General features: G+C 36.7%; 1 pseudogene; it reads right to left on the bottom strand.

Moving 5' to 3' along the window:
• Positions 1-7046: 7046 nt before the first annotated feature.
• Positions 7047-7416, bottom strand: LOC102816438 (annotated as a pseudogene).
• Between the last annotated feature and the right edge of the window lie 1581 nt (positions 7417-8997).

The following is an 8997-nucleotide window of genomic DNA, read 5'->3' as shown; positions in this document are numbered from 1 at the left end:
CTCAGAAACCCTATATAGGTTCGTTATGAGTCAGAATAGATTCTATGGTACTGAACAACAACAACACATGAATATTAGACTTTTATATCATGTAATTCAACATATTCTAAGAGCATATTTTTACCTATGTGAGAGTTGTTGTTGTTGATAGGTGCTGTCGAGTCGATTCTGACTCATAGCGACCTTACACACAACAAAACAAATACTACCTGGTCCTACAATATCCTCACAATTGTTGCAACACTTGAGCCCATTGCTGCTGCCACTGTGCCAATCCATCTCATTGGGGTCTTCCTCTTTTTCGCTGACCCTTTACCTTTCTAAGCATGATGTCCTTCTCCAGGGACTCATACTTCCTGATAATATGTCCAAAGCATGAGTGGCAAATTCTGGCCATCCTGGCTTCTAAGGAGTGTTTTGATTGTACTTTTTCCAAGACAGATTTGTTTGTTCTTCTGGCAGTTCATATGTATGTTTGTGTGTGTACTTACAATCTACAGCGCTCTCAAATTAGTACTGAAATTTGTGGGAAAACAGGATTTGTTGTTAAGCGTTCCTTTTTAAAGCACAAAGGAGTTCTGGTAGCATGATCATGAGTCAGGCTGCTTATCTCAAGGTCAAAAGTTTGAAACTACTAGCGGTTCCACAGGAGAAAGATGAGGCTTTCAGCTCCTGTAAAGATTTACAGCCTCGAAAATACTGTACAGGGTCGCTATGAGTCAGAACGCACTCCACAGCACAGAACCAACAACAACAACTATTTGATGGTGATTATGTGCCAGGGAGTCAATTTCTATGCATAGTGACAATGTACAGGGTTTTCGAGGCTGTAACTCTTCATGTTAGCAAAAAACCTCATTTTTCTCCCATGGAGCTAAAAAGAAGTTTTGAGGTGCCGACTTTGACGTTAGAAGTGAGACTCAGAATCCACTACACTACCAGAGCTCCTTACTCACTATCTAAAGGGTCTTGAAAAGGAACACATACAACAAATCCTATTTCTCCACATATTTCAGCACTAATTATATAAAGGACTCCTGGTGTGGTGCTGTACAATAAGCACTGGACTGCTAGCCCCATGATCAGCAGTTCAAACACATCAAATACTCCTTGGAAACCCTACACAGGGTCACTATAAATCACAACTCAAGAGTCAACAGTTAACAACAACTCTATAAAATGTGTTTCATTGTGGAAAATGATTGGGTGGTATTCTGCCAAATATTTTTATAGCAAGTGACATGAGAGGTGATTATTATTTCCTAAAATTCCTTTACTATCTTATAATATTGTTTTAATGATAACTTTAGTAATGATAACAATTTCAGTATAAATATTGAAATCCCAAGGTTTTTTTCAAATACACACTTAGGACAAAAATGTATAATACATGATTTAGAATTAAGTATTGACTAACAAAGTTTGTTCCTATTAATTCAGGTCATAGCTACATTTGAAATATAATGACGCATATGAATGACTTTGTTCCAAGTGAAATCACAAAGTAGAGTAGAAGCACAGTGTTTCCAAAGGAATTTCCTTTTAATAGCTTGCAGATGTTGTTGTGTCAGTGCCAGTGGCAAAAAATGAATTCACGTTTTAGACATAAAACTTTATATGAAATGTATCCCCTGAGCAGAGCAGATTTAAGTATTTTCAACATCTTTTTTTTTTTTTTTTTTGCTTAACTTGTTATTGTGAATTGAGTGAAGGTTTACAGACAAGATCATCAGTTTTACCTTGAACAAATCATACACTTTGTTTTAGCTCAATGATTGCAATCCTCTCCGAGGAACAGCCACCATCCCACTTCCTCCCTGTGGTTCCTATTTCCTTTCCACCCACCTTCACATCCTTTCTCAACTTTGTCTTTAGGTAAATATTGTCCTTTAGGCTTTGGTTGATTGACCATTCCGTGGTGAGCATACCTTACTAGTACTGTTGTAACCTCTATTGCTTGACTGAAAACTGATCCATGAGGTTGAGTTCCTTCCCACACCTGAAGTGAGGTTGAGGGTTATAAGTCTCAGAGTGCTCCAGTCTCTTTCTGACAGTAAGCCTGTAAACCTGGTCTTTTTTAAAAAAATAGTTCTGATATTTTCATTATCTTGAACGAGAACATTTGGGAAAATATGAAATCAGATGTCTATGAAATTTATTGCTGAAAATATTTGCTAAATATTTCAATGAATGGAAAGGCCAAAATATAATCAATTGTCTTTAGTGGAAGATTGTGTCTTTAAAATGTAGCGGGGTGTGTGTGTGTGTATGTTAAAACTTAACATTTCATGTTCCTGTATTTTTTTCTCTATGAAAAAAAATATTCTATATGCTTTAGAATGTTAGGATTTTAGATATAGGAGTTTATTTGGCTGCTTTTTCTCTTCTCTGTTTTACTATTTTTTAAACTGCCTTCCCTGTCAGCCAAGCTAATACATGTCTATGTATTCATATTTTTATCTGCATTTTTATCTCAAAGATAGATGAAAGTTTTCCCATCCATGTTGCTCATAACTCATACTTCACTTACACATGGTCCAAGGTAGAAGCTGTAAGTAGTAAAACTGTAAATACAAGTATTTCAGCCATCTGATCCATATTTTTTCGCTCAAGTTAAAAATTCATTCAATTTACAATGATTGATTATGTAAATAAAAAACTTGCAAGAAGCAAATAAAATCCTACCAGATAGGATAGCGCAGTGGTTACGAATCGGGCTGCTAACCTCAAGGTCAGCAGTTCAAAACTACCAGCTGCTCCACGGGAGAAAGATGAGGCTTTCTGCTCCCATAAAGATTTACAGCCTGGGAAACCCTGTACCGGGTCGCTATGAGTTGGGACCGACACCACAGCATACAACAACAACAACAAGTAAACACAAGTCAGCTGTCAAGATTTACAGCCTTGGACTGATTGTAAGGGCTGGAAATGTAAAGGTAGATGTTTGGGGGCAAAAGAAGGGGAGTGATTAACTTTGCAGTCTAGGAGCGGAGGTCCCTGGGACCATCCTAACAGAAGAGCGGAGAAGAGAACCTTACCCAGAGAAGCAGTGATGCAAGGGATAGAGGCAGCGATGGAGCGCTGGGGACGTTGGACCCGGAGAGGGAGAGGGGCTGTATGCGGATGACCGGGGGCAGGCTTACAGTGTATACCCTTTGATTGATGGATGATGCATGGAAGAGATTTTAACCATGGCAAGGAAACGATATACTACAGGGTGAATGTGAAGCTGATGTCCTCCCATGTAAACTATCACATAATTCACAACAAAGCATTAAAAAATAATAATAATATAAAAAAGATTTACAGCCTCTGAAAATATAGAGTTGCTATTGATCAGAACCGACTCGACAGCACTTAACAACAACAACAACATGAGTTGGAATGAGCTTGGTGGTAGTGGGTATAATAAAAAAGTAAAACAAAACATTTTTATTTTCTTATAGGTTATACATTTCTGATAAATCATTCAGAGATAATAGCATCACAGTAACAACATTTATTTGTTGTTGTTGTTAAGTGCCGTCAAGTCAGTTCTGACCCAAAGCGACCCTGTAGGGTTTCTGAGGAGCAATTGGTGAGCTTGAACCACCAACCTTACAGTTCAAATGGCTTTGCAGTTTGGTGTATTAACACACAGCAGTACTCCATTTCTTTTAGTCACCTATTAATTGGGCTGCGAACCTTAAGGTCAGCAGTTCGAAACTACCAGCTGTTCCGCGGGAGAAAGATGAGGCTTTCTGCTCCCGTAAAGCAGCCTCGGAAACCCTGTACAGGATTGTTATGAGTCGGAACCGACTCCGCGGCACATAACAACAACAATATCAATTCATTGTCTTAAAATTAGAGAACAAGAATGTAGTTTGCAATTTTTTTTTTTTTTTGAATCTACAATTTTTTGTTGTTACTTTAAAGAGCTAAGAACCTTGCATTACATGAAGCTGGCCCTTGACATTTTAAAAGTGTTGTTGACTTTAGAATCCAGGCATGACATAAAGGAAGTGCTGATTATTAGAAGTAGTCCCAAATTAGATAAAGAATAGAAACAGGTTGAGGGTGAAGTTAATAATAAGTAGTCTCCTGTCCTGGATCTTTATTCTGTAGCCTTTCCCTACTCAATGGTCTTCTCACACGGTCTCACCTGAGGGTCAATTCTACACTGCAATTAATCCTAATTTCAATATGATCAAAACAAACAAACAAACCAGTTACTGAGACTTGAAATAACAACCCATGTGTGTGGGAGTACAATTGTACTCCACAGGGTTTTCAGTAGATGATTTTTTTCAGAAGTAGATCAATAGATCTTTCTTCTGGGGATCTTTAAGTGGATTCAAACCTCCAAACTTAATATTAGCAGCTAAGTGTGTTAAACATTTGTACCACCCAGATATTTCAACTTCAATACAGGGGAGTTTAAATATTTCTAACAGCTCTGAGAGAGACTCATCATTGAATCAATTTTGCCTGTGATATGTTTCATTTCTAGAATAGGCAATGCTTGACTTTTTATGAAATCAGATCTTTCACATGTAACACATTTGAACTCAAGAATGGTCCTAGGCAACAACTCAAGAATTCTTCCAGATGCAGGACTTGCTGGTCTTCAATAAACCGTTCCATTCCTTCCCATCTCTAAGCACTGATAAACTCATCCTGCTCTGGAGAAATGTGAGTTCCTGCTTCCCAGCACCTCTTCCCAAAACCCTGCTTTGGATATAAAATACATTCCTGGCCAGCACTTCTTTCCCCATTAGTTTTGCCAGATACTGATTGTGGAATTTCTTCATTCTTTTATTATTAACATCAGTTGCAAGAAATGTGTTACTCTGTATCCAGAACATGAAGTTCTCACATCTATGTTGTTCATAACTCATACTTCACTTGCACATGGTCCAAGATGGAAACTGCAAGCAATTAAACTGTAAATACTGGCATTTCAGTCACCTGATCCATAATTTTCCCCTAAAGTTAAGAATACATTCAATTTACAATGATTGCTTGTGTAATTATATGCTATATTAACACAATATATTTCAAAAGTACATTAATCTATCCATTAAGATCTAGTATACCATAGCTATGCAAATAGCAGAAACTTAGGTGATCAAAAGTTACCAAAAAGAATGACTATTATTGAGATCCATTAGCCAAGAATCATCAGACTTTTCTGTGTCAGTATTCTGCATCATATTTACTTAGCAGAGTGAAAATCTTTAAAAAATACAATGTAGGCAATAAAATTTATTTTCTCTAGGAAAATTATTATTCCCACTTGTAAGAAAAAAGCAAGATTTTAAATAGCTTATAGACAGATATTTAAATCTATAACATACACAAACTTTCTTGGGTTTATGGCATCTTCATAAAATACTCCCAGTTATCAAAGCAGAATAAATAGATGCGTTAACTAAACTTTCTCTTACTAAGAAACACTAATGAAATTGTGTTAACTTAAATTCCACAAGATGCATAGGCAAATAGTACTTTATTTAATGTTAGTCAAGTTGTCTCTCTGATCACCTTGATGAAAGGCTGAAATTCTTTGGTGATGGCATTTTTACTCACCATGACTGCATTTTAAATTTACCGTTGTGCATTAATGGACTTGTCCTAGATGGTAAGAGCTTGGGGAGCAAGCCTAGCTATGATGGAATCACAGGTGTTTTATGTGCAGCCACTAGTTATGACTCTACAGGCACTTAACAACAACATCAACAAAATATCCTTTTGGTCTTTCTTTAGCTTGGATTCCTGTGGGAAACTAGTTGTGGGAAACTAGGTTAGGAGCAACAGGAAAGAGGGAAAAAAATGAGAGAACCATTTCTTACTAGAAATCATTCTGCAAAGAATTTTTTTTTTTTTTTTTTTGCCCAAAATACAATCTATTTATCTGAGGTTGGACATTAAGAAAGACACTGCTATTGGTTTATTCTTTGCCTAATGCAGGCATAGGGAACGTCGAGCCCATTGGCTGTATAAGTCCCCAAAATCATTTGGTCTGGCCTTGCCAGGGCAACCTGAGTTCTAGCCACCATCATGTTGTTGTTGTTAAGTGTTACCAAGTGAGTTCCGACTCCTAGTGACTCTGTTTAGGGTTTCAGAGGAGCAAATGGTGAGTTTGAACTGCCGAATTTGTGGTTCAAAGCAAACTTTCCATCTTGTATTTATATTACAGTGCTATACCAGGACATCATACTATGGGTGAGTTAATTAAATCTTTGATCAACTATAGCAGGCCAATATCCTGGTGTGGCCTTGAGGATTAATGCGCTGGACTACAAGGTCGGTTTGAACCATAAGGTCTATAGTTCAAGCTCACCAGCCACTCCTTGGGAAGCCTACACAGGGTCGCTATGAGTCAGAACCAACTCACAGCACTTAACAAAAACAAGAACACAATAATTTTGTATGGCTCGCAAATGATGTTATGCATTTTGGCAGTGTGGCACTGTGGGTTAATGAGCTGAACTTCAAAGTTGTTTGAACCATAACGTTGGTGGTTCAGGCTCACCAGCTGCTCACTGGAAACCCTATGCAGGGTCATTACAGGTCGGAACTGCAAGGTCAGCCACTCCAATGAGAAAAAAGATGAGGCTTTCTGTTCCTGAAAACATTTACAGTCTTGAAACCACAACCACTACCACCATGAGTCAGATTGGAGAAATATTCTTTTATGAGAGAATAATGAAGCTATCTTTTTATATTTATATTGTCAAATTAAAGCACTGATTTGAATGAAGAGAGTATTTGATTTTTTTCCTATTGAAAACTAATTTTTTCACTTTGTATAATTTTTTAAAATCTGTTTTATTTGTCATACTTTATTCCTTGTATCAATAGGTTAAGAAAGTAGAATTTTCCCAAGTGCTCATTTATAATGCTTATAAGCAGTGCACAAAACATTGTTTCATATATAGTAGTATACAATGATCCCTTTCATTTACATAGTAAGGCACATCAGGACCTTTCCATGGAAAATACAGTTACTACATATAGTTTCCCCAGAAGATACATAGCTTCAGAAAATACAAAATCTGTCATGATCAATAGTTTGCTTCATCAAATGCTTTTCCAGCTCTTTTCAATTTTTCATTCATAGTAAGCAAGTCTTTAACTCTTGCAAACTTCCCCGGTTTCTTTCGAATCAAGATGATATCTTCAACTTGTACTCGAACTTGATTTCTGATTGGCATTGCCTTGTGAGTCATTTCAGTGATAAACTCTATGACAAGGTCTTCAATACTATGTACTGGCTCGGTGTAAGTATTCTTCTGGTCATCTCCAAACCCAGACATCATACATCTTAATTCTTTAGAAAAAAAGTCTCTTTTGTTTGCCCTGTTCACCATCCGAACCTCCTCCAATTTCTTCATTTTCTTCTTCAAAGGTGGGGTCTTCTTCCTCATCTGCCATCCCACCAATCTGCCAAGCTACATATCCTCGCAGGCACACTCAAATGGGTTTTCAAATAATGTTTTGATGTTTTGCAAGACTTTATTTAAAATATAGAAGGCTTAAAAAAATTTATAAATAGCTTTGCAAATAGAAGTACACATGACAATTAATGAATCTCCTAATTGTTCTTTCATACTATGGACTTTGGTCAGTGAAATTTTATTTTGGGTAACAATTAATTTAGTTAAATGAATCGGCTATATTCAGCCAATGGATCTTTCTTGCCTTCACACTGTGTGTGAGACATTGAGTCTGGGACAGGGTATTAATCACCTGGTCAGGGATGATTCCAAACAACCATTAGTGTCTGGAGTCATAAGGGACATTTCCTTAGGATAACATCATAAGATAGAGAAGGAAGAATTGCCTTGCTGAATTATAACCTGCAGGAATGGGAAAGAGGCATCAATTACAAATGCATCTATTTAATAGATAATCAAAAACTTTATCATTTTATAGAGAAACAGTCTATAATGTTATTCCATGTGTCATTTATTCAGAAACATTTTGAAACAGAAAGGCTTACTGTACTAAATACTAAAATATCTGACTTCATAAATGATCTGAATCATGTCATGGACAAATTTGTGTTTGGCTGTAAGATCACATACACTAATCAATCAATTGATTGGTGCTAAAGGTTTCAACCATCACATTTCTCTGTACAAATTTTGCATGTTCATTACGTTATGAAATTAAGCTCTAGCCTAGGCCAGAAGCCTATGACTGTGAGCTGGAAAGATGAGAATTTAATGAGGTAGAAAACATATACACAAATTGCAACGTCAATGATGATGCCTTAATAGCATAAGAGACCTACATAACTACATTATAAACTGAGACATAAAAAGATACAGCATGTTGACATCATGCTTGTAAATCAGCAACCCAAGGGCCTAAGAGCTTCACAACCTACAGCAGAGGCAGAGTAATTCTTTGCATCAATTTTCTTTTTTTAAAAAAAACAACACAAAAATATATGAAAAATCAGACAGTATAACACTCTCATAGAGGATGGTTTTTTTTGCAAAATCTGATTCTAAAACTAAGGTTAGGTTTACTTTTGTGTTAAAAATGGAATAACATAGGTTTAAAAGACAGAATAATGTCAAAGGCGGATTATACAATAACATAGATAAGCACAGGTTTACTTGTGCCTTTTGTTAATCTGCAGTGAACAATTTCACATGGGTTTTACAGGGTAAGTAGGAGGTTACCTTGTTTACTGGGTAATCTACCCCGGATAATGTTTATACCTTTTATCCTTTTTCAGTTTGAGAGATGGAGGACAGAATGAGAAGGTTATTTCTTCCTGATTATTGTTAAAACCTGAAGCAAAGGAATAGGAAAGAGAAAACAGCCCTTCCAACTAATTTATTCTGGTTCCACTCCCTGCTAATAATTTGCATTTCCACTCCAGACATACTGAATCAGAATGTACAGTTGAACAAAATCCCCAGGGGTGGGTTGTTAAAATATAGATTCTGATTCAGTATCTCTGGGGTGAAAATGCAAATTCTCTGTAGGGGTTCAAACTCA

The sequence above is a fragment of the Chrysochloris asiatica genome, unplaced genomic scaffold (assembly GCF_000296735.1).
Source record: "Chrysochloris asiatica unplaced genomic scaffold, ChrAsi1.0 scaffold00274, whole genome shotgun sequence".
Taxonomy (NCBI): domain Eukaryota; kingdom Metazoa; phylum Chordata; class Mammalia; order Afrosoricida; family Chrysochloridae; genus Chrysochloris; species Chrysochloris asiatica.
The sequence above is the reverse complement of the archived record's forward strand: the minus strand, read 5'-3'. Positions and strand labels throughout refer to the sequence as shown.